At 43.0% G+C, this 23,481-nt stretch overlaps 1 protein-coding gene and 1 long non-coding RNA gene across 2 annotated transcripts in view; one reads left to right on the top strand and one right to left on the bottom strand.

The window, feature by feature from the left end:
• Positions 1 to 23,481, top strand: part of BCL2 (BCL2 apoptosis regulator) — a 103,938-nt gene that overhangs the window by 72,857 nt on the left and 7,600 nt on the right. The gene's annotated exons all lie outside the window — the stretch shown is intronic.
• The window catches only part of LOC308059888, an 82,303-nt gene extending 58,822 nt beyond the window's left edge, over positions 1 to 23,481 (bottom strand). Inside the window, exon 1 of the long non-coding RNA XR_013926474.1 lies at positions 1 to 23,481. This exon is cut by the window's left edge and continues 11,140 nt beyond it. This is a non-coding gene — a long non-coding RNA (uncharacterized lncRNA).

The raw sequence follows: 23,481 nt of genomic DNA, 5'->3' as shown, positions 1-23,481 counted from the left end.
AAAGTTTTCAGCTAAAGATAGATGGGATTTTATACAGACAGACTTGCTTTTTCTGTCCTGTGTGTATCTATGTATATATTTATATATATACCTGGTTTAGAGAAGAAGAAGATGAAATATGCCTTCTTTAGCTTTGTAATAAACTCAAACTTAAGAGCAGCCAGAGGAAGACTTTGGCTGCATACTCAGCCTCTGCAGGTAGAGTCTCATTTCCAGTTTGTTCTATAAACAGATTCTTTTCTTCCATTATTTAAAACTGTTCAGCTGCTTCTCTGCAAGAAAACAGCAAAGGCAATTGAATACAGCCTTGGTCACATAAGTGGCTCTTGTCTCAAAAGCTAGTTCGTACTTGATGCTGTCGTAGTTTTTCTTTTCTCAGTCCCATAAAGGTCCTTTTCAGAGTTGAAGAAATTCCAATTAGTGAGCACTGGAATTGGTGTGTGAGCAAAAAAAGTACAGTATATAGCGTACTGCTATAAAATTGCATATAAATATTTACATACCCTTTAATGTCACCTCACGTTCAGTTAAGCTGTTGGGATTTTTTTTTTTTCAGTTTTACTCTAATCTTCATTTGGCCATTTCAAGCATGAGTAACATTTTGAATTATTTTTAAACTTCCAACATCTTCTCTGTAAAAACAGTGTAATTGAAGGTGCAGGTGGCTGAGCTGAGTTCAAAGGATTAATTTGCCGAGGAGACCTAGGACTTTCCGACTGTATTTCTGTGCTTTAGTTTCTTAATAAAGCCACCGTGTTATCCTGAACTTAGGCTAACTCCATGGTTACGGTGGTGTCGATTAACCATAGCATCAAAGAGAAGAATTTAGCCTGAAGCAGCCAATACAAGGATTTTTATTTTCCTCTCCTCTCCTATTTACCAAGCATGGACAAAGGGACAGGTTGCTACGTATTCTTGTTACACCTTATCTAAATATATTGATCAGTTCCTCCAGACTCTTATCTGTTTGCTCAGCAATGGCTCTGGTTCATTCATACCGGGATTGCAGGGGAGCTGAATGGATGCAGCCACGTGAAAGGTACCGGTGGGCTGGTTCAAGCTGGGTGACACTGTGCCTGGCTTCTCTTTTGTTTTTTTTTTCTGGCTGGTTGTTTGACATCCACCAGGCTCTCTGTTCGTTAGGTTGACATGATGAATAGAAGGCAGCAAGGGTAATTTGGGTAGTTAGGGCCACCTGGTTGATAAATATAATAAACATCCACGACTGCACCTCTTTCAGCACTGCGTGTGTCAGTGAAGTGCAAACTGGAAAGTGAATGATAGTGAACGGGAATCTTAAATCGATGTGAAGATACTAGCAGTATCCAGAGTCACACTGGTTTCTTTTGCCCCCTGTCTGTTGCAGCACTGGTGGTCCTTGTACAGTGGGGGGAGGAGACTCAGTCCACAGGATCCCCAACTCCAGCTGATTTTAAACAGTGTCTTTGCACTTAATGCTCCCAGCCTGTGACTTTGCCAGAGCTGAGCTCTGCCAGTGCCAACCTCAGCAGCGTTACCATGGTCAGGGATGTGGCGTGGGCTCGAGTCCGAACCAGAGATGCACATGTGACTTGATAATATTGATTCGTAGATGCACCCTTGGACTCAATGCTGATCAGTGAAGGCAACACTTAGGGAGTATGGGAACAGCCTTGCACTGGCCAGTGAGTGTAATGTCTTTAGCAGACTTTACATCATGAAGCGGTTAATGAATTCTTTTGTACTGAAGGGCTGGATTCAATAAAAAGTTTCTGGGGCAAGTTACCGTAGCCTGCCATACTGCAGCGCGTCGTCAGGCAGACCTTTTTTTTTTTTTTTTTTCCTTTTCATTTATTTTTTCTTCCCCTTTTAATTTTAAATTGAGTACAGCTGACTGCCTCCAATGCTGTTAACAATGGCACTTCTTTCCCTGGGACAATGTAACATTTAAAACAGATAAAAACCCATGTGGGGCTAATAAAAGTTTGCCCCCATCCTCATTCCTGTAGGGCAAGTTTCCCCATCGTTAACATTTTAAGTAGCAAGCAAGTATGAATATGAATGTAATTGACTTTTACACACTATTACTCATCAGCGGGTAACTCCGAGCAGGCGTCATTGGAAGCATGCGCTAAATCTCAAAGAAACTGCGTGGCCCAGCAGCAGGGGAGCCAAGCAGAGCTGCATGAGCTGCAGCCTCACCGGGGACTGAGAGGTCCATGGGCAGACAACTATGTGGACCAGAGAGCTGGGCATGCCAGTCCAGCTGCCCCAGTCCAGCAAGAGCAGGAAAATGGGAAGGATCCACAGATGACACTCAGCATTTTGCCCCAGCAGGACTCCTGTGCACTCCTTCTGGTGGCTAATGGAGAGAGGGAGACAGTCAGCAGGTTCCTGTTCCAAATTTTCCATGTGAATTGCGTGTGCAGCTTGGTTAGGGGTCTAAATTAAATCCTCTGAGTGCTGGTCTTTCTGTCCGTATCAGGGAGAAGGCACATGACTTGCATGCCTTCCTGGACGGAGAATTCACTGAATCCTTTCAAAACTCCCTGCAAACAACATTACGATTTCCAGGGCACTATAAAAGCAGTAGGTTTTATAAATGCGCTTTGAGGTGGCTTCTCTCCTGAGCCGTTTCTGCACAGTATATATGTGCTTTTACATGATTCAGTCTAAATTCTCCTTTAGTCAGCAAACCGACTAGTTTTAAAATTGTGTGTGTGCAGCAGGGGTGTGTGTTTTCACTATCCTCCATACAGAGCTCATTCCAGAATGTCCATGACTGGAGTCTACCTTTGCTTTTGGTGGTCTTTGGAGTAGGGTCCGTGTTGCTTTGTGTATTTGTGAGGGGGATTCCCACTCCACCTCCACCCCCCCAAAAAATGAAAGTTCCTACGGGTGCTATGATGGGAAGGTGGCTGTATTCCTTTCCTTCACCTCCTCCTGGTCTCCCTGTTGCTGGACATCTCTTGGTTGCCCCATCAGCTGCTGGTGGCTGTAGCCACCAGAGCTGCCTGGCTGCCGGGCCGAGCCCGTGCCCTGCCCACCAAAAACTCACATCAGTAACAGGACCAAGGAGTCAGTGCGGTATGGACTGTTTTTATTTACAACTCTAGAAATAAAATTGCACCGCACTGGTGTTTACCAACTATACATTCCAGCCGAAGCACGAATGAGTCATTTTTACATTGCTCATAGAAAATAAAAAAAGGCTTAAACACCCACAAAATTTGCTTACTCTTCAGGTGTAGCCCCCGGAAGGGTGAGGACAGCTTCCGCCGTATTCTGGTTGGAAATATCACTCACATGACTATTGGAACGTCAAACAGTCCCTCCCAGTGATAGATGATGTGCAAAAAATAAGGAAAAGGCCATGACCTCAAATCCTAAGGACAGGTGTTTTTTTTAAAAAAAGCTGAAATGCAAAAAAGTGTACTTGACTTTGGTAAGGCCTTTTCATGACACGCAAGTAGCCTGACACTGTTACACGGTGGTTGTAGAGTTAAGCCAGTCTTTATCCACACAAATACAAAGTTATATCTTGTGATGTGGCTGCCTACAAACTGATACAGATGGTCATTTTATTCAGAACAACATGCACAAAAGTATCCCAGAGGTGAAGCTGAAAATACCCGCGTTGCTCTTGAGTGCTGCTCCCTCTCTTTCCATTAGTGCAAAATGATTCACAGGCTTGAAAAGACGAACATTGATCAAAAGACTGAAGAGTTATTTACTGGTGCGGGATGGGACAAGATGTTGTTTTAGCCCAACAAACAGTAACTGCGTTCAGAGGTGAGTATTGCCAAGGGAGCCCAAGGCGGTGCTTGCTTACTAAATTGGGTAGAATGCAGGGATTTCACCAAATGCAAATGACAATGAACAATATGTGTGACTCAATATATCCGCTATGCTTTCAATGTGCAGTCAGGGGGTGGTATAGCTGACCTTTTAAAGTGATGCTTTTCAAACCACATTGTTATGATTATCAAAGTGTTCATTTTAGAATACAATATTTGGACCCACAGCCATTAATATTCGCATGTATCGTTTGAAGGCTATTTTCCCTACTGTTTATAAGAAAACACTTCCAGGCAGCCCCTAGAGTGTCATACTTTTATTTCTATGTCTAACCAGGGGCGAAAATTTGCCGTCAGTTCTCCCGAGACTTGCTGCATACCTCTAGAATACTTCAAGTCACGTATGGAATTAGCTAAAATAAGTTTGATGGTGATTTTGTGAGTCCTTCCTGTGTGCCAGAAATAGTCTTCAAGAACAATATGAGGCGAGAAATATTCTCTGCTCTTTAGCCTCAGCTTCCTTCTATCTGAAAGCCATCGGTGGCATCACTGGCAGTGCAGAGCAGATCCCAGCACAGCTGTGGGGTGAATCCAGTTTTTCAGTACTGTAAGAGAAAGAAAAAACTCTGGCATCAAATTTGTAAATTTAAGTGTAGAAAAGGCAACAAAAGAAATATTTAAAATAATCACAGCACAGTGTCTCCAACGTTGCCAGCCCAAGGCCAGCAAACAGACTGGAACAAGGCCCCCGCAAGTCCGAAGAGAGGCAGTTTTGCTGGGATGCATTTCCTCCCTGTCCTCCATCAGCCAAGCCAAAAAACTTAACAGGAAAAAAAATGAAAAGGAAGCCGTACAGAGCAATTTGGCTGCACAACGGTACTCATTACAAATAAATAGCCTGGCCTTGGCTCCTCCATGGTACAGGGGCTCAGTGTGGTGCTCAGGGGCCAGGCGAGCCGCTGCCGCTGTGACCAGTGGTGGCCACCACCCTGGTCCCTGCAGCACTGCTTGTCCCCAAGCAGTCACCCCTCCGGGCTGCAAGGAGTCTGGTACAGGCTTGGCCGACCACAGTCACAGCGCAGCTTTCGGTCAGATACCCGATCGGGTGAAGAGTTAAGTACTAAAAAAATAGCAGAATCTTCTATTGGGTTGAAGTGCCTTATTTTGATCATGGAGGTCAGACACAGACTTGGGAATTCCCCCAACTTGGTTTATTTGCAGATTTGTTCAGACAGTTTCTTTTTTTTCTTTCTTCTTTTTTTTTTTTTTCAAATCATCCTTTTTTTATAATAATCTCATCTTGAAACTTGAGAGGAAGGGAATGTATGGGTGAGCAGCTAATATCAGTGACTTCTGGAAACTCCCTTTTTATGATCTCTCTCGTTTAGCAGCTGTACTGTTTTGATGCTTTCATTGCATTAAAAAGCTATTTGACAACACTGCCAATAAAGTAACTTCATCTGTTCCAGTAAAATTAACTTCAGCTCACAGTAAGTTTGAGAAAAGCACTACCAAATAATATTAATATACAAACAACAGGGCTTTGATCTAATATATCATAAAGAAGAAAAACATCAGAGGTGTTAGGATCGGAGAAGGGAAAGCTATTTTCCTTTTTCTTTACTGGTTATATGCCTGGTTCAAAATATTATTTTAAGAGCGTACATGTAGCATCTAGTGACTGGTAGATGTAAACATTGGTTTGAAATTAATTTTTAAATATCTCTTTAGACAAAGCAATATATTTACTGATTTAAATCATACCCATCTGGACATGTTTATCAAAATCAATCCTTGTCTACTATAAGCCATTTGCTGCCATTGCCACCCTCTGGCCAGGGACAAATAACCATCCTGTTACTGACCCAGATCAACAAATATCCTGATTAAACAGGCACATCTTGCTACACGTCCAATTGCTTCCTATACAGCATCTTGCCTTTAATACGAAATCTGGACAGCTTTGTACAAAATTTATTGACTGATTTTATCTTCAAAACAAAAGTCATAGTCCAGGAGAGGGGCAGGGGGGAGGGAGCATGTTTTGCAGACCGTGAACTCTGATCTGATAGTTTCATCCTTCTGTCATCTCTTTAAGTGCCCTATTTAAAAACCGAAGGATCTCGTCCTTTTATGTTTTTGTAATAGAAGACACAGTTTTGGCAATATATAGTGAAAAAAAGAAACTTAATTACAGACCGTAAGAAGCCATTTCTCTCACACAGGGCATACATGGTAATACTGTGGATTAAGGATGAAATTACTACAGGAGCATAATAACCAACTTTAATAATCTTTTTGCATTTTCTTAAGAGTATCACAAAAAGAAATATTATAGCAATCACAGCTTAATGTTGGAGTACTTCAGTAACAGTCCATTATGTACTATTATTTTGTGTGTTATTTTGTACTAATCATACTAACGATCAATTTTATTAATCATACTTGTTGTTGCTGGTTTACCGCTTTCCTTCACAAATGATCTTAGGTCCTAATATTTGGGCCTCTGAAACAAATTTGAAAAACTGATAGGAAAAATTATTCTTCTTAAGGGAGCTGCTTTTCACTTAGATGCTCACAAGCAAAAGGTAAACCAGACCCTCAGGCTTCTCTTTCCTGTGCCTTTTGGTACCATACCAGGTGCATATCACAAATGCTGAGATAGCATTCTCTACAAATGGTCAATCAGAGGCAAAGAAAGGCAATAATGTTTCATCCTGTGCATCATTAGTAAGGGGGAAGGAGGAGAAGGACTTAGCAGAACAACTGCATCTTTTGTTTTTAAGTTCTTTGGAACAATTCTGCCAGGCAGTGCGTTTTCCCTCTGTTTCATTTGTCTTTGTTATTTTCCTATCTAATTAAAATTCTACACAATGCTGTCATGAAATTGTTGTCCGTTTAAGGTCACAAACAGCGTCTGTCCTAATGAAATATGAATTGCATTAGTTAAGTGAATTGTGCACTTATTGTGTGTTGTGAATGGACTGAGCGCACTTATATTCTTAATATATACTGAGCATTTTATCAGTCTAGGGAACATGCAGACATAGAAAATGCTGCTATCATTCTTTGCTTCACAATGGGGAGATTTAATTGGCAATAGATGGGGCTAAGCAGTATTTGTGAAGGACAAGAACTGTAAGATCTCATACAGGCATCTGCTAGCTGGAATGAGATCGGCTCTACAGTGGTCTGGGTCACAGTCCTGAGCAGAAAGCTTGAATAAAATAAAAACATTATGCGCGGTGTCTTTGTGATGTCTGTAAAGACTGGAAGACCCAAGGAAGAGGAACAAAACATCTGTGGCTTTCTGCAGCAGCAGGCTTTTTGGGTTAAACGAACGTCGTAATTGAAACCCTCAGCACACAGTCCGGACCATTCCCTTCTGGGGTCTTCCTGGTCTCTGTGCAGATGCTACACCCCCACCCTGGTAACACAACACGCTTGGCTCCATTCGCAATGGGAGATTCTTCTTTGAACTGTGGGAAGTTCAGTTTGGCATGTGGAGGACCTGGCCAAAGTCAAATGAAAACAGGGGAACTCGTTCTGCTGACCTCAAGGCAGTGGATCAAACAGGTGCTTAAGGGGAGCGCGGGCTCTAGCACTCAGCCTTTACAACGTCGAAGGTGGGTATATTGCATCCGTAACCACCCAACGGCGGACTCTACTGATGAACCAGCTGGGAAAACAGCAGCGGAATACTACATTTAATTTCTTTACATGGGTCTTGATTTTTCACTTAGCTGTCCAAACCATTCAGCATTATACATACGTATGCAAGTATCGATGTATATATATACATGTATATGTAATATAAATATGTATATGATATACATGTGCATATACATACGTCTCCAATGTGTAGTCTTTAGATTTACTTACAGAGGGAAATATGTTTGGATTCTGCATGATACTTAGTAAGGTAATAGCTCTGAATGTAGTACCTTCCAGTTACTCTTTAACTTGACAGGTGTGGAGAGATATCTATTGTTCTGTCAGATAGTGCCTCCCTTAGCTCGAAATGATATTTCATTCAACAATAGGCTGAAAGGAAAGATAAGCAATGTTCAGGTTGAAGTGTTTTGGAGAAATTTCTCCTTATCATTTCCCACTCAAACACTGAGGAGATATGCAAATGCAAATGGCAGATTTTCTTTTACTACAGCAAACTATCGCAGGAATATAAAACCACTTAAGATAAACACAGCTAAAATTGACTTGCTGTGATACACAATTCCCAAAGGGAAATACCATGACCCTTTCTAAAAGAGTAACAGAGAAGAGTATCTGTCCTTGATCTCAGCAGGCATGGACAACCTCTTTGTGGGGGACTTCCCAGCTCTGTGCACGCACAGAGCCACTAGTAATTTCCCGCTGCAGGCACTCCTCCACAGCTGCTGTAGCACACACCTTCCAGGAACACTCTTCCACATGCCCCAGTCAAGTACTTCAGTTACCACCATCCACAGATGATGCGCAGAGATACAGAGATTAAACGAGGCACTCTGGCACTCTCGCTTGCATCTGTAGGCAAGGACTTCCCCTCTGTGCTCAACAGAGGCGGGGAGAGGTTTCTCCAGAGGGCAGCTTGGGGTCAGCCACATTAGGCTGCTGCTTCTCTGAATCACCTTCTGGAAGAGTTTCTCTCTCTCGTTGTATTGATTGAACCTAAGGGGACTCGCCTCTGGGTGTAGTTGTTGCGTTGCAGAAGTGCTTCAAGCAGATGAGTTTCCCGCACTCCCTAATCCCTCCCGGACAGTCATACTTGCTAGATCTGACTAAGGAATTTCCCACCTAGTGTCCACGTCACCCCTTATCTCCTCTCTCTCTTGCTTTGAATTTTCGGCATTTACCATAGTACCCACAGCTCTAGCTGAGCTACTGTCGAATGTCCCTGCCCGCATGAAAGGGTTCGGGAGGTGAGTAAGAAGGGGTGGGCGTCTGCAGTGCTTTGGCGAGGTGCATCCTGGCAGAGTCACGGCAGTGGGCAAGTGACTGAGAGCGAAAGTGGTGGGATGGGGTGTGAAGGGTGATTGACAGTGGTTGCTTAGTGGTCTGAAAAGAGGTGAGTGAAAGTACTCGGGTGAGGGGGAGGGGAGTTTGGGAAGCACGGCTGACCGTGAGAAAGGCACCACTATGTTACCCGTGGCGCACTACAGGCATATATGCTGTATTCTCTTCCATGAATACAACTTTAGAAGGCTTGATGTCGTTAAAAATATTCACATACTTCTATCTAAATATAATATAATGATGTATAATTGAAGAGGGGAGGAAATGAAAGAGATTCAAGGAAGGATGAAAAATAAAAATAAACCAAGGAGTCCTCTAGGGAGAATAGATAAGAAGCAAAGACTGATACAGCCTTGCAGACTTTAACGCGGCTTTGTTGTCTTCTGCAGTGCCATCATGTGCAGGGAGACAGCCTGTGGCCCTGCTCCTACGGGTGGCCCTCCATGAGGACACCTGCACTCAGGCTGCCCCTCTGCCCCTGGGTTCAGCCACAGGATCCAGCTGAGGCTTTGTGGAGCCTTATCTGCCCCAGCGCCATCAGTCATACCGCTGTGGCCCCTTCCAGCATCCACCCCAGCCCCGTGGTGCAGGGACACCTCTCTAGGTGGCAAGGGATGGCCCTCAGAGCAGCCCGGGAGAGCCTGCTCCCCCGCTGTAATTAGTTCAATTAAAAACCCACAACTAACCGTCACAGTCATCTATAGCTGGACAAAGGAGTGAAGGCAGCCATACGTGAACCGTAGCATTTTATACCCTGGCACAGGTTTCAATTTGGTAGCATTAGCAGGTTGTTTAGCTTTATTTTCAGTTAAATAAGGAACACCGCTCTCTTTTTGTTTTTAATACAGCCTCTTCCCTTTATGCTGCTCCCATTGTATGTTTAATTACTAGTCCTTCTATTTGGATAAAGCACATGGACAAACCCAAATTTTTATTCTGTTTACTTTTTAGTTTTCATTATATATTTTAGGAAAATATTCCTTTTAATATTAAAGAACTTGCGTGTTTTGAAAATGTCTTGAACTTCTCTTCTTCATCTTTTATTATAATTAACATTTAACTTCCAGGATTTTTTTTAATCCTAGTCACGTTAGTTTTCCATATAAAAAAGACATACTATATTTTTTTCTTAAGTTAAAGGTACTATGTTGCTCATGTTTTTAAATTTCTATACAAATCTTATGTTAGGAATCCATGGGTTTTGTCTCTATCAATGTCATTTTTAGTTAGATGAACACTAAAAGGTGTAGAAAAAAATCTTTGTAAAATACGCAAGGACGCAAGAGTGCCCTGCTCAGCTAGTACACAAGTATTAAAAATTGCCCTTCTTCACCAAAATCATGATCCATCCAGCACAGACCGTGCCTGCACCTGTGCTCAGCACCACCTGCTTCAGATGAAGGTGAAGAAATGCCATAAGAGATGAACTTAGGATAATCTCTTCTCTCTCCTATCCTTTCCCCTGTACTGCGTAGTCCCCCTGAAGACCCCACACTAATTTTAAGAATTCATAGATTGACTTCATCCCTCAAGCATAAGGCTTCCATTATTATTACCATTGCCATTACCTTTACCGTTACTGTTACCGTTACCAATACCATTACCATTACCGTTATCAATACTATTACCATTACGAATACCAACACTAATACTAATACTATTATTTTGGAATAACTTTTAAAAGCTTTTGTTTACTACAGAAACATTTAATAATTCTTCGAAGCTTGCTAAACTCACTTCTCAGCATCCTGTAGCAACCATCTAATTTAAATACTTTATATATTAAAATGGTCTAATTGTGAATCCCATGGAAAATTATGTCCTCTCACCATCTTTGAATTTCCTGTCTTTCCTGTAAGGAAATTGAAATCCCTCTATTTTTTGCATGATGAGGACCAGGAGTGCTGAATCTGCATCCCTACGTTGTCTCTCCCTGTCACTCACTCACCCCTTGTTCAGTTTGCTGGTTGCTTACTAATGCGGCTAGTTCCAATGCCCTGTCAAATAAACGGCAGAAAATTCAAACACAATTTTCAGAAAATATTTTTTAAATCCCCAAAATTTGAATTCAATTATTATCAATGCAATGATTATTAATGCATAATATTACAAATTTAGAAATGGAATCAGGAATTTAACTTCCTCTGTCCCCATTCAAACTGTAGCTTTGTAACGTATTACTTGGCCCAAGACTTTCACCTATCTAACTCCAGACAACCAAGGCAGGAGGTCCCCTCCTCTGAAACTCAAGTCTATTTGTTTAGACGTCTACTCACGTGTTCAGGAATCTAACTTGAAAGCACATTTTTTGTAGATTTAGGGAAATGGGATGCATTACAGTGAGAATGAGAAAGAACTCGCTTGGGCAATACAGTACTGACAGTCATTTGCCCAACCAAAAGCCCACCATTTTATTAAAACTTAAGCAAGTAGATAAAAAGATAGCAACCCTTATTTTGACTGGGGACTGGTTAAAATATCTTACCTTCTGTTAAGGACCCTTGATCTTACAAAGCTTCTGCTTCTTTACTTTCAAATGTTCTGAAATCTGACAAGTATCTGTGAGAAACTGAGGAAGCTCAGACACTGGAAGAGCACCTGGGAGGGGAAGGGTGGCTCTGAGGCACAAGCTGGCCAACGCTTTGTTGTAAGAAGCCAGCCTCCTGATGGAAGAGAAGCTTGGCTACAGAGCAGAGGGTCAGATCACCCTTCTCTGGCAGAAAATGCAATCCTTTGTGACTGAAGATGGCTTTTGCCACCAGTTAGAATGAGGCTTGCAAGACAAGTGCCCCCAGTTGTCCCCAGGAACGGAGTCGTGAGGAACATGAACTCAGCAAGCTTCTTAATTTCAGCCAAAAAAATGAATATCATGAGACACAGGATGAGCTTTTCTTACCAGTAAGTAAGAGAGACTGTCTGGGAACTAACATCATTTGGCTAGACAGAAAACTCTGGGTCTGAGTCGAGGCTAATGGCTTTGACTCAGTTGTTCCCAGTTTCATAGGCAAGTCTGCTGAGGCAGTGAGATCTATGCCAGTTCTGAGTGTGGCCAGAAAAGACTGTGCAAGAAAGCATTTTAGTTTGTTAGATAGAGGGTGAGGAAACCTTCTGGGGAAAGGAGAGCCTAGAAAATGGAGAGGACCAGAACAGAAGTAGATCCTGCAAATAATCCAGAAGTTATGAGGATCTGGGGAACATATTAGTCAGATACGTCTATTAAAGACAGCTGTATATATGGCAGCATCTTGTGAATTCAGAGAACACAATGCCAATTACGACCATCAGAGAGTCGTAATTTTGGTAAATGCATAAAAGGGAATTCAGTAAAACTGGGAAGGTATCAGAAAAAGGAGTTGAGTAAGTGTAAGTATTTAGACAAATGTAACAAGCTTAAAAGCAAAAGAAAAATCAGAATATTTTGCCATGGAGGATGATTTCAATAATAATGAATGGTAGGGAAACGTAGTGGAACAACATCATTATCTACCTACAAACTGTTCAGGAGAGAAAGACTGGGCCACAGAGGCAGAGGAGATACCGCTGTATAGAATATAACGTGAACATTATTTAGCTGAACTTTAAGTGGGAAAGACTATGCAACTGAATCTCTGAAGACAAATAATCAAACGCTAAACTAGAAATTCCAAACCATTTTAACAACTTTTGGAAAGCAGACATTAGCAGGTCTTTGTTGCTAATATCCAGCTTAAGGAAACTGAGTGAGCAATGTTGAACTCAAAAGAACTATTAACAAAATTGTGGTAAAAGGGACTTTGGCTGCTCCCCTGTGCTTGATCAGATGGATCAGGAGGCACACAGATTTCTGGACACTTGATACAACAGCATCTTGGAAAAGTGATGCACAAAAAGAAAGAAACTACTCTTAACTCAGGTATTGATCATAAACTGATTGTGGCTGGCTCACCAAGTCTTAATGTCTAGGTGGACCACAAGACTAATTCAGTATCAGAGCTCCTGTGTTCATGGATCCTACCTTTCATCTCATCGAGGTGATGCTATTCTGTTTTCTTTAAAAACTGTGACATAAGTATGTTTTTTATTATCTAAGAAAGTCAACAGAGAGCTACTTCATCTTTCCTCTCCTAAATCTACCCTTAAAAATTGGCCAGAGGTGAAATACTAAACACAGCTGTATGAGCTGCTGCTCCTCCCAGGAGTGTGAAAGCCTTCAGAGAGCTTCTCCTGTAGCTCAGCAGCTGCCAGCTTCTTGGTAAAACCCATAGACGTGCTGCACCTTCCACATATCAGGATTCACTGAGCAGGGATGAACTACAGCAGCATGGTGCCCAGGTATCCCTGCTTTCCAAGCACAGTTTTGAGTTGCCTTCACAGCAAACCAGACACAACTGGTGTTTGTGCTAAGCCTTCTTTCACATGCTCCTAACCCAACTCTGCTTGCTTCTAGAGGAGCGCCAGCCCAACCGAGGTGTACTCAAGACACAAGTTGGGTAGCGGAGTCTCGCTGGGTACTAGGCAGGGCTAGTCCTCACTGCAAGCTACTACTGTGTCACAACACAACCTTGAAGAGTCCCCTTGGCACAATGCCCACGGTGACTTGGCAGTTCCATCCACCTAGGCTACACTCAGCATTGTGGCAGCCAGCTGCATTTAAAACCTGCTGGGACCACAGCTCAAGCACGATTAGCTGGCACAATGACAGTGATGTATTTGTCTCTGCTAACTTCAACTCAGTAGACTGGAATAAGCAATATACCAGCAAGGAAAGGTGTAACTTGTGCATGCACAAATGCTTTGTGGAAACTGTGCAAAGTAGTACTGGATGTGTGTAAAAACAGAGGTAATGAATGAAGGAAGGTTACACAGCCATAGAAGGAAGAAATCACACAAGGAATAGCTGAAGAAACACACATAAGAAGGAAAGGGAGTACGTGAACAAGGCATGCAAAAAAAAACCCAACGAATGAAAGGGGTGCAAGTTAAGAGGTGCAATTTGAGAGTGGACAAAGATGACAAAATCAGACTAAAACCAATGTACAGCATCAGGCAGGCATGAAGAGAGACCCAGTAACCCTCCCGTGGTTGTTACATACATAGGAAGACCATTTAGATGGGACAGAAAACATTAGGCAAAAAGGATTCAAAGGAGCAGGAGATTTTTCCAATCAAAAGCTGTCTGTAACCTATGCTGAAGATGTTTTTTTCCTTCACTGCAAGCATATGAACAGTTTAATGTATGAGAGTATTGCTGGTGACACTGGGAACACTGGGCTTTAATGAGTCAATAGATCTGTTTCATCTTTAACTAATTTGAACCTTTAATCCTCTTGCTTGTGCAAATTCTTCTTCTTTCAGGTCAAAGTATTAAATAGGCTCAAGAAGTAAATAAGGAAATAAATACCAGAAACCCTGTAGGGAACATTTAAATTAAAGTTTTCTAATAGTCAAATCAACTTAATGCCATGATCATGGGCTCAGTTCAGCTTCCTCCCCCACCCCACCCCCACCCCAACTCTGTGGCTAAAGCTGTGGGAATGAACAGCCAAAAAAAAAAAGGAAGGGACTTAGGTTTTTGTTTCTTGATGCCTATGTTGCTCTAGATTTTGGGGGTTTTTTTTAAACTGCTTTCATTATAGACATACAGACAGGAACAAATTTGTAAAAATCAAACATATAGACCAAAACACTGGCCTGCAGATTTTCTCCCATGTTTCATGCCTGGTTTGCACTCTACTGTACGCCCACGTTGCTTATGCTTCTGACTTTTGAAATGGATATAAATTATAGTTGTGCAAACTCTTATGTAGACAAAATCTTGCTGATATAACTGTCTTCCACCAGCACAACGTATTTCAGTTAATGAGTCAGAATACACTTTGATATCAGTATAAAAGGTTCCTCCTAGGGGGGAGGATTGCTTCTTTACTGTTAAAGTGTAGATAAGTTCTGAACTTTTCTCTTCCCTTACTTGGGCTTAAATCAATCAAACCCGTATCTAGTATTTCTCATCCAGAAATAATACAGTTTCTTTTCATCACCTTTGTGACTGCTGGTCCCTGTCTGTGTTATTACTTCGACTGTATGGTCATCAGAAAAGGGTCTATCTAAAATCCTCTTGAAAGCAGAAATTCTGTTTCAAGCAACAGTAACTGCAGGATCAAACGCCTCCAATATTGAAAGAAAAAGAAAGAAAACTAACTCAAAAGTTCGAGGCTAACAAATGGTTTGTAGTTAGCTGAGACAATTGTATTTAATATTGAAGAAGCAATGACTTTCTGGCCTCCAGTGGAGCATCTCCTAGACAGACAGGCAGGCACACAACAAAATGAAGTCTTAATGCCGTGAGCTTCTTGAGAATGCTACAATAACATTCTGGCAGACTGGGCTCCCTTGGCTCCTGTACTTGCTGAAATTTGAATGTCTCTTTTGGTTTAGCATGATGCTTGGCAAGTTTCCCAACCTTACATTATCTGGGAAAAGAAGGCAAGAGAAGTTGGTATGTTCAGGGAGCCTTTGAAGAAGCTTCTTCACAGTTTGCTTATAGCAAAACAGTTGGCTGCATGTAGAAGAAGTGTCAGGACTGCAGCTTAGACTGCTAGCTTGAAAACGGTTTAACTGAATTGCATCCAGGCACCAAGATGCTCAGATACCACAGCAATGTGTGTGGTATAAGAACCTAGATAGAAGAAGATCAGATAGCAAATCAGAATTTTGCTTGTACTTTCCTGGGTTTGTCTAAACTTACAGCAGCAACAGTTAATTATAGGAGCTTCTGAAGGCAGCTCCTGGGTGGTTTATGTCACTTATACATTAGATTCCAGCCATAAATTGCCAGCTAAGAGTTACCCCTGTGGCAGGAGGCCCCTATTGATGCGAAGCTGATGGAAATCATGCTTGTGCCTTCCTACTCAGGGGTCGAAGCAGCAGATGTTGGTGATGGAAGATCCGAGGTAGAAGTGCATTGACAACAATGGCAGAACACCAATAAAAAGAGCATCAGGATGGGTACAGGTCCTCCTCCAAAGAGAGCCAGATGCAGGAGGTAGTTACACACAGGAGTTATTTGTGGCCATCCTCTAGATGATTGCTGTGCCTACTTCCAGATCTAATCCCTCTCCTTTCTACCACAGGGGAATCCCTCAGCTCTTGTAATCACTTCCTCTGGCTCTTAAGCAAGGGTAGCTCTTTAATGGCAGATTAATGCTTTAATGAAATTCTTGAGGCTACTTTGAAGTGACCGGGCAAGAGAGACTGGCCTTTCAGCAGCATCTGCTGGTGCAAGAGTCATAGCGTACATTGCTGTACGGGGTACGCGGTGCCGTAAGACTCTCTGTGCACAGCAGGATCCATCATTATTTCTCTGGTACTGCCTCAGGGCACATCTACACGGCACGGCACAGCACGGCACAGGGATACTTCAGCTGCCTCTAACACTGACTGCACTAGTTTCACAGCAGGAATCGTTAGCCCACCTGGTGCTTGTACCTCTATACCTGCCCCTGAGTAGGCTTGTTGAGGTGCAAAGTCAGTTCTCTTTTCTTCTCCATAGAACTGCACTCTGCTGTGTGGATCCACCTGCACTTAGAAGTACTTAAAAAAGTAAATTATGAAATTTAGAACCCTATATCTTTTTTTTTTATTATTTCTGATCTGTGGGGTCTTATTTATTTTAGAAAGTAGGAAAGCTTTCAAGACTGATTTCATAGGTAATGCATTTATTTTTTTCTTGGCTGATATCCCCGATTTTGTTTTTTATTCTTTCCTTTGAGTATCTGAAATTTTACATGAAATTTCTTCTCACTTGGAAACACCAACACATGAAGTAATTTCTTTCCTGCCTAAGTTAATGGCCTTCTCCTTCCCTGTGCTGTTAGTTCAAGGTCACAATGATAGATTTAAATCCTTCATGAATTTTCATCTGACGTGCTGTCCACAGAAATTGTTCATTAAAAGATCCAATTTCCATTGGCATTCTCCCTTTCAAAGGATGTCAACAGGAAATATAAATGCTCAGCCCTTTGTGAATGATCAGCAAGGACATGCAGGCTTATGAAAAAAAAAAAAAAAAAAAAAAAAGCAGCAGTTAACCAGACCCTTTAGTTTCTGTTTTGAATGACTGGCCATAGGAATGCAGGCTAAGCTGTATTTCAGCTGTTCCCAAGGATGTGTGTGTGTAACTTGTTGATAGTGGTAGGTACATCAGGCTCCAGTGACAGCTATGTGACCACTTGGATGATCATTGTCCTGTAGCAGAACCAGCCCCTGTCTCCTCTCAAGAACACCAGGCATGAAAGAAAACAAAGAGGGTTCTGTTTCTTCAGAGGACTGGCACTCGTACCTCCTGCTCTTTACTGAAAAGAGAGAGATCCTAGGTCACCTCAGCTCTCACCCTATGCTCCCAGCAACCATTAGGTTGTAAGGAACTGCATGACTTGCTCCAGCAATTGATGTGAATGTCTGATACCCGGGAGAGCTGAGACTTCTGCCTTACAGGACCTGTAGAGGATCTGATTGATAGGAGCAAAACTCAATACCCAGAACACCAGCTTACTTCTCTGGGAACTACCCATCACCACCAAAAGGAAAGAAAACCCACCACAGCCTTAAAGTTTCAGAGTTATGTTTTTAAAAACTCACCGGTGTCCAAGGTACATGTCTTTCACAGTAAAAATAACTTGGAGTGTGTTGTGAATGCACAGACACAGATCAGTGCTGAACATCTGGTTAAAATAAATTACAGTCTTATTTTGCAAATAAAAGTTCCTAGGGTCTACATGACAAAGTCTGGCCAGCATAACTATCTCATGGGGAAAAAATCACATCCCTAGCCTACAAAGATAACTATTTTGGCATGATTCCTTTCCCCACTATGTAGACTTACGCAGACTTACACCAAACAGAGGAGTCCTTTTGCCAGTATAACTCACATTGTCTGGGAGGTACTTCAACCATGCTGGAAGGCTCCTGCAGTTGGTATAAGCCATGCCTTCATCAAGGGATCTGGCCAGAACAGCGACACCAGCAAAGCCCCTGAAGTACAGTATAACCCTTCTTCTCCTGCTGCTAGTCAGTTTTAAAGCTTCCTGCTAGAAGGAAACATGCAGAATTTCTGCCCTTTCTTGTATCAGCAAGAAATTCTTTTTACAGAGAAACTGAAGTATACATATGGGTAGGAGGTGTGTTGCTTTCAAACTTCCCAGTGGTACTTGCTTTTGGGTGGGAGAAGATCCCGCTTCTACAGGATGCCTGTTGTTTGTTTTGTTGTTGGGTTTGGAGGTGGAGGGGCAGAGGTGGTTTGCATTGTATTAAGTCTTCGTATTCTGGTTTTGCGTGGGGGCATTTGAATAAATCTAATGGTCATAGTTAATGGATTACAACTGTGTATGCAAATGAATTTGAGCTGTTTTGAATAACAAAACAAAGTCCTTCGTTCTGTTCGTGAATTGTATTCTTACACTCTGACTTTTCCTTATTTTTTTCATGTGGTCCCTGTTAGCTCTTACCTGATAGCATTTGCCAAAGGACTTTCTAGATGAACCCAAAAATATCAAGATTTACCAGCAAACCTTAACCCACGAGTCTCCCATAAAGCAAAGCAACTCATAAAGCTATCTTGGCTTAAAAGTAGGATTCATCTCATTGTGGCAACAGGCAGTTTTCACCTCTCTTATTTAGACAGTTCATTCTGTCTAAATTCCCACTTGCAGACTCTCCTCATTCCTTTCCCTGCTCCTTCACCCTCCATTTGTCTCCCAGGTCTTGTGCTTTTTGCCTAAGTGGTGAACAGGACCGAAAGGACAAGAAGGAGGAGCGGAGGGGAGGCACCTAAACCAAAGCCAAACATCTCGTCCGAGCAGGTGCAGACTAGGAACTTCCCCTTATTTTAATTTCCCATTATCACTTAGCTGCAAAATGATGAGAACATGGAGCAAGCCACCAAGAGGCCTCCACTCCTGCACGCACCGTGTCGGGAGGGGGGCACTCGCAGCCTGCTCCATCCAGCTGCCTGCCTGCCAGGACACGTCTGCCTGCCCTACGGCTAAAACTGACACAGGGTTCCCGGTAGAGTACAGCACCCAAGGGCTGACTTAGGAAATGGCAAGAGAAAGCAATGACCAAAAAATGCTGCCTCTTCTCTACTTAAAATAAAGCTTTTACAGGTGAGCAGAAATGGTTTGGGCTGCTAATGAGATGTAGGCTGCCAAGGAAAACACGTGTGCAAATTCGTATTTTCCAGGTGGCTGCTGCTAGAAGTGTAACTGTCCATTGAAGTCTACAGCATAAGCTTTATTTGCACTTACCTATTAAACTGCAGATTTATCATGAGGTTACTTTACCATAATATTAGCTATGTTGTCTCATTGGCCCTGTAAATCAGCTAATTGCCACAAGATTTAGAAAAACCGAGAGCCTGCTGCAAGTCACGTGAGGAAGGGGTGGCACTTCTGCTCTAGGTGCCGGTAGCTCTGTGTGACCTGTTGCTGCCGGAGCACCGAGGAGCGCCAGGGCTGCTGCTCCAGCTCTGTGCTGCTCTTGCTCAATGCTGAGCACAAGTTAAAGCCAAAGGGATTTGGATCAGAACGAAGTGTTGAGGCAACAAACACGGGATGGAGTGTTTCCCTGGGGGATGTTAAAACAAGAAGCAGAAAAATGCATGACTGGTCCCTCGTGGTTCAGCCAATGGGACAACCTGCTCAGACCAGTTCGGTTTCACCCTTCTTGCTCACACGCACACACTGCCTTCTCTGGCCGAGGCCGCCGCGCGCCAGGCCCCCGTCACCAGACCAACAGCCTTGCTGACTTGCTTTCCTCTCTCTACCTCCGCTAATACTTGTGCCTCGAGCCCGGCACAGCTGGATGCGCTTATTAAGTAAACCCCTCCATGGCCTTGATGACAAATGCTGTGCCACTGCACTCTGAGCATTTCTACAAGCAGCTACTTTCAGTTCCCATTTCTCAGGTGGTTATGTGATTTAACTCTTGCGTGGTGGCCCAAGAGCAGCATGGGCAGCTGGAGCAGGTGGGGAACATAGCGGGGGATGTGCTCATATTTCCCTCTACTACCAACATACCCGCTGTAGCTAGATCTTCAGATCTGGGCTTTTAAATTTGGTAGGCTCTTTCCAGTGTAAGGGTGCTCATATTGAAAGAGTATTATGAGTGAGACAGAATTTAGACATCTTGAGAGAAACAGGCCTGTGTTGTCATTCAGACCTGTTTTGTCATTTTTTTCATTTTAAAGTCATTCTTAAGGTTTGACAGAGGTCCTAATGCATCTAGCTTCTTTTCAGAGGATGCAGGCGTAAGAACAGTATTACAGGATGAGGTGAGTCCCCCCAACAACTCTGTGACACTTGTTTTCTCCTCCAAAGTGATCCACAAATCCATAGGCGGGTGTTTGCTAAGTTTACTGTTGTATGTCAACGTAAACTCTCTGGAATGGGTTTGATAAATTTGAATAGAAGGAGAAGAAGCTGGCCTAAAACTCAGTAGCTCTTGGTGCATCTGAGATTCATGAAAATACGAGCAGGGACACATTTGTTTTCTAGGTACAAGTTAGACACAGCTTCCAGCACTCTACCTAAGTAGGGTACCATCGGAAAATAAAACTAAAATGAACTAAATATCGATGCAAACAAACAGCAAGTTAGTGGATTAGGATTATCAACCCACAAGAGATCTGCAAAGAAAATTGTGAAGGATCAAGTACAGCAGCTTTGAGCATGTTGTTTGAACTTCAACAATTTTGTCCAGAAGGCCTTCTCGCCTTCTTTCTCTCATTAATGCTAATATTGCTCCCTCAGCAGTGGCACCCATTAAATACCACCAGCTAGCTGCTGTAGTGACATTACAGCTGTTATGCTGATGCCAGAAATACCTCATTTTAATGCGGGCCTTTCCAGGAATAAGAAAACAAGGCAGCCTCCACTAGGTCTGGGCTTTTGCATATTGCAGAGCCACGTCTAACTGAATTAAGTAGAGACGCCAAGACTAAATTACTGAAACATTTCTCATGCTGACTTGGTTTAACAAGAATGCAGCCCAGTCTGAACACGGCAAGGGTTTCCATGCAAGCTGAATGATCAACACCTTACAAATCCTGTGTTTAAAGAGATGGCTTGACCATTCACCAAAGCCTGGGTTTGTCCCTCATCTCACAGTGGTCTGGAGGAAATCTGTCTGCCAGCAGGGTGACTCTCTAGGAGTGTGGACAGGAGGAATAGTCACCCCCATTACTATAACCACTCACATGTATATATTTCTAAGCATATGCATCGGTTTTCATGAACAAACCTAACCACAATTAGTCCTTGCTCCTTAGAAGTCTCCATCTGAGTACCATGTTTAATCAGCCTTATGCAAATAATATTTCCACTGATTTCAATTAACACAGACTTCAGTGAGAGCCTGGCAAGACTGCAAGATACACCCCCACGCTCAAAGGCTCACCGACGCAAGAATTTATACAAATAGGTAGCAAGGACAAGGAACAAAGAAGTTAGGTAAGACCACTGTGATGAGAACCAGTTTTGCCCGAAGTCAGAAACCTCAGATATCACTGGAGAAAAAACGAGGCTACGCAGCCAGCAACTGACACATCGGCTGCAGACCTAAGACTGTATGGGGCACTGTGGAAACAAAGAGTTCAAAATAGACCCATTTCTACCACAGGCAAAAGCGAGGAGGGGAAAGAAAAGTTTGGATGGGGGTTTGATTGGCGCACACGTGCTGAAGCCATTCCCCAGGCAGGTTCTCTGCCCGTGGTCGGTAGGGCTTGTGTGGTGACACTTTCTTTTCCCTCCCCTTGTAATTTGCTAACGTGCACCTGGCTGGACTGCCAGCATGTCAGCACTCCCAGGCGTAAAAAGATAGCGGCCTCTCTGAAGATATCGACCTCATGAAACACCACACGTCGGCACAACACAGTCAAGGTCTGAGCTGTCCTTATTTGCATGTACTCATGACTTAGGCTTGCATAAAAGACCCATAAACTCTTTGGGAAAAGAACAGCTACAGATCTCTCTAGTTTTTGTGTTCCAAGAACTTTCCTCGTTAGCTTCAAGATGACATTTTAATGAGGTTTCACTGCATAGAAAACATGGGACGATTTAACCAGCTCTGTCCGCTCCCTCCCTCCCCGAACTCTTTCTGAAATGAGTTACCATTCGGGAACAAAAGCTTTTATGAGAATTTATGTTGTTTGGGTGGAGGCAGGGGTGAAGGAGAAGTCATTCAGCTGCTAAACCTTGGCATTGGAGCTTATGCCATTCCCTCTCCTGCCCCATACCAGATGGCAAAGCCGCCTTGTTCAGACCTGTGCAAGTTTCTTCAAAAGCCAGGAGCAAGCGTGTGTTTGTTTGTTTGTTTTGGAGTCACAGAGAGGGCAGCGTAAAATAGCTGCAAGGCAATTCCCGTTCAGTAAAATGGAAGTCTCACTGGCTCTTCATTCAATACAATGTAGCTCAAGAGGATATCCTGCCAACCCAATGATAACGAGGGAAATAAAGTCACTTCCTCACCAGCTGTTTGATTCAGGTAGAAAAAGGAAGCCTTTACTTCCTTGTGTTTTCTCTCCCCACCGCCCCCTCAGTCAGAAATGCCAGGCTGAAACCTCCTTCTCCCTCCGTATTTTCAGTAAGGAGCCGTCAGATCCGTACTGCTTTGCTGGGCGCAGCCTATGGGAAGTACGTACTCCTCCGTGGCCGAGAAGCTACACCTTGCCTCTCAAGCAGGGGTGAAGGCTGAGCTGCAGAAGGACCGAGACTGAACAAACTCAGCTCAGTGTGCAAGCAAAGAATGCCTGTGTAGTGAAAGATGCCATTTGTTTCTTGGATCAGAGCTGCCGAATTGGGGCTTGTGGAATTGTGGCAGAGTGTGAGCTGGATGCTTTGTTTTGAGGCTGCCCTGACTCAGTGCACTATTATACCTCCTAATCCTCCCAGGGTGGTAAACTCCACTTTTGCCCCGGGCTCCCTGCAAATCCCAGGAACTCCAGCCAGGAACACGCTATGTCCTCCCTTCATATAGTTCAACAGGCAAGAGGGCCCGAGGGCTGCCCTGGGGGCAATCTTCCTGGCCTGCCAGTCAAGCCCAGGTAGGGTGAGGCAGGCATCTTGGGTGCTTTGGTGCTAACAGGAGCTTAGGCAGAGCATCTTTCCCTCCCCCACTGCCACCTTTCTTGCTTCACAGAAACAGTCAATGTAAAGTTGCGTAGTAAACCAGCAGTGGACTGATTTCACTTAATAAAAGCTTTTTAAGAAATTACTTTTTAAAAACTTACAGAGCTGAATGAAGAGTTCTTTTCCATATAATTTTTAACTGCCCTGATATAATTTTACATCCAGGATACAACTTTCCATTAAATTTTGAAGGTCTTAAAAGCAAGGCCTGCAACCATTTTCTTTCCAATTGTGTAAGACTTCCAGAAAGGTTGACCAAGCCAGAACTTGCCTCAGTCTATTTGCCAAAGGGACCTTTGCTTTCATTATAAAGAGTGCTTTTTGGAGGACATCAAGTGTTTCAAGCAATTTCCTTAATCTGACTTGTTTTAGCAGAGATTCTCTTATTTTAAACAGACTGGTTTAGGTGACAAAAATCCAGTGACAAATACATGAGTTTACAGAAGGAGACAAACCTTATGAAACAGTTGAGATTCTGCTTAGGGTTCTCTTTGTGCTAAAACAGTTTTCAGCAATGGGTCATACTTCCCCCC

This window comes from Falco punctatus, assembly GCF_963210335.1.
Source record: "Falco punctatus genome assembly, chromosome: 3".
NCBI lineage: Eukaryota > Metazoa > Chordata > Aves > Falconiformes > Falconidae > Falco > Falco punctatus.
Note: the sequence above shows the minus strand (reverse complement) of the source record. Positions and strands in the feature narration are given on the sequence as shown.